Here is a 2,814-nt window from a genome sequence, read left to right as displayed (position 1 = left end):
ACTCCTCAAGCTCTTCAGAGAAACGGAGAAGAATGGAGCCATCCCAAACTCATTCTACGAAGCTAATATCACACTCATCCCCAATACAGGCAAAGACCCAACCAAAAAACAGAATTGCAGGCCAATTGCCTTGATGAACACAGATGCAAATATCCTTAAGAAGATTCTAGCTAACAGAATCCAGAAACAAAAAAAAAAAAATCATACACTATGACCAGGTAGGCTTCATCCCAGAGATGCAGGGATTGTTTAACATACATAAGTCAATAAAAGTAATCCAACATATCAACAGAGCCAAGGTCAAGAATCACATTATTATCACCACAGATGCAGAATAGGCCTTTGACAAAATTCAACATTCATTCATACTAAAAGCTCTGGAGAAAATATGAATAGAAGGAACATTTCTTAAAACAATAAAAGCCATTTACGACAGACCAATAGCCAATATTATACTTAATTGGGAAAAGCTACAACAAATTCTCCTAAAATCAGGAACAAGGCAAGGATGCCCACTGTCTCCACTCCTCTTCAATATAGTCCTGGAACCCTTAGCCAGTGCAGTAAGTCAAGAAAAAGATACTAAAGGTGTCCGCATAGGGAAAGAAGAAGTTAAACTATCCCTTTTTGCAGACGACATGATACTATGCCTTCATGATCCCAAAAACTCCATCCCCAAACTCTAAGAAATCATAAATCACTTCGGCAAAGTAGCAGGAAATAAAATAAATCCACAAAAATCAGTGGCCTTCCTGTACACTGATAATGTACAAGAAGAGAGGGAAATAAAGGGAGCAACCCTATTCACAATAGCCTCCCCAAAAATAAAATATTTAGGAACTAACCTAACCAAAGATGTAAAAGAACTATTTAATGAAAACTATGAAAAGTTAAAGAAAGAAATTGCAGAAGACGCTAGGAAATGGAAAGACCTCCCATGTTCTTGGATAGGCCGACTTAATATAGTAAAGATGGCAATACTGCCAAAATTAATATAAAAATTCAATGCAATTCCTATTAAAATCCCAATGACGTATATCACTGAAATACAGAAAACAGTCCAAAAATACATGTGGAGCAACAAAAAACCTAGAATAGCCAAAACAATTCTAGGGAATAAAGACAACATGGGAGAGGTATCCACCGCGTACTTCAAACTCTACTATAGAGCTATAATAACAAAGACAGCATGGTACTGGCATGAAAACAGACCCGAAAACCAATGGAACAGAATAGAAGAAACAGAAATAAATCCACAGGCCTAGAGCCAGCTGATATTCGACAAAGGAGCCAAACACATACAATGGAAGAAACAAGGCCTCTTCAACCACTCGTGCTGGGAAAACTGGGCAGCCAAATGCAGAAAACTAAAATTGGACCCCAACCTATCACCATGCACCAACATCAACTCAAAATGGATTAAAGACCTTAAGATTAAACCTGTATCTCTGAAACTACTGTAGGACAGAGTAGGAGAGACACTAGAATTAATGTAAAACCATCTGGTCCTGGACTTTTCTTAGCTGGGAGGTCTCTTATTGCTGTTTCTATTTCAATGCTTGATATGGGCCTGTTAAGCTGGTTTAACTCATCTTGGTTTAGTTTTGGCATGAAAATATTTGCTATGAAAAGGTCCATTTCTGTCGAGTTCTCTAACTTATTAGCATAAAGTTTTGAGAAGTATTCCCTTATAAAGTTCTGAATCTTGGTTGTTTCTGTGGTGATGTTTCCATTCTCATCTCTGAGTTTATTTATTTGGGTGTGTTGTCTTCTTTTTCTGATAAGATTTGCTAAAGGTCTGTCAATTTTGTTAATTTTTTCGAAGAACCAACTCTTTGTTTGTTGATTCTTTCTATAGTTTTTTTGGATTCTAATTCATTTAATTCTGATTTAATTTTAGTTATTTCTTTCTGTCTATTGGATTGGGGTTTATCTTGCTGCTCTTTTTCAAGGAGGTTCAGATGTCTCATTAAATTGTTGGTTTCAGATCTCTCCAATTTGTTGATGTAGGAGCTCAGAGCTATAAACTTGCCTCTGAGTACGGCCTTTGCTGTGTCTCAGAAGAGCTGGTAATTTGTGTGCTCATTTTTGTTGAATAGCATGAACATTTGAATTTCCTTTCTAATCTGTTCCATGACCCACTCGTGATTCAGCAGTGTGTTGTTCAGCCTCCATATGTTTCTGGACTTTCTTTGGTGGCTTTTGGTGTTGAGTTCTAATTTTATTCCCTTGTGGTCTGAGAGAATGCAAGGTATAACTTCAATGTTTCTGAATTTGTTCAAGTTTGCTTTGTGGCCTAAAATGTGAACTATTTTAGAAAATGTTCCATGTGCTGCTGAGAAAAACGTGTATTCTGATGCTGCTGGATGAAATATTCGGTAGATATCTCTTAAATCTAGTTGATCTATGCAGCTGTTTAGATCTGAGGTTTCTCTGTTGAGTTTTTGCCGAGTTGATGTATCTAGTGGGGAGGGTGGTGTGTTAAAATCCCCAACAATTAATGTCTTTGGATCTATCTGGGATTTGAGGGAAAGTAGTGTTTTTTGGATAAATTTGGGTGCTGCATTGTTTGGCAAATAGATATTTAGAATGGTAATATTCTCCTGAAGGAGAGATCCCTTAATTAGTATGTAGCAACCTTCTTTATCTCTTCTCACGAATTTTAATTTGAAGTCTATTTTATCTGATATTAGGATTATAACTCCCGCCTGTTTATGGGGGCCGTTTGCTTGGTAGATTTTGCTCAAGCCTTTAACATTGAAAATGTGTTTGTTTTTACGGGCAAGATGTGACTTCTGAAGGCAGCAGATAGAC

Source organism: Dipodomys spectabilis, unplaced genomic scaffold, assembly GCF_019054845.1.
Source record: "Dipodomys spectabilis isolate Male_0828 unplaced genomic scaffold, ASM1905484v1 ptg000110l, whole genome shotgun sequence".
Classification (NCBI taxonomy): domain Eukaryota; kingdom Metazoa; phylum Chordata; class Mammalia; order Rodentia; family Heteromyidae; genus Dipodomys; species Dipodomys spectabilis.
This window is presented reverse-complemented; position numbering follows the sequence as displayed.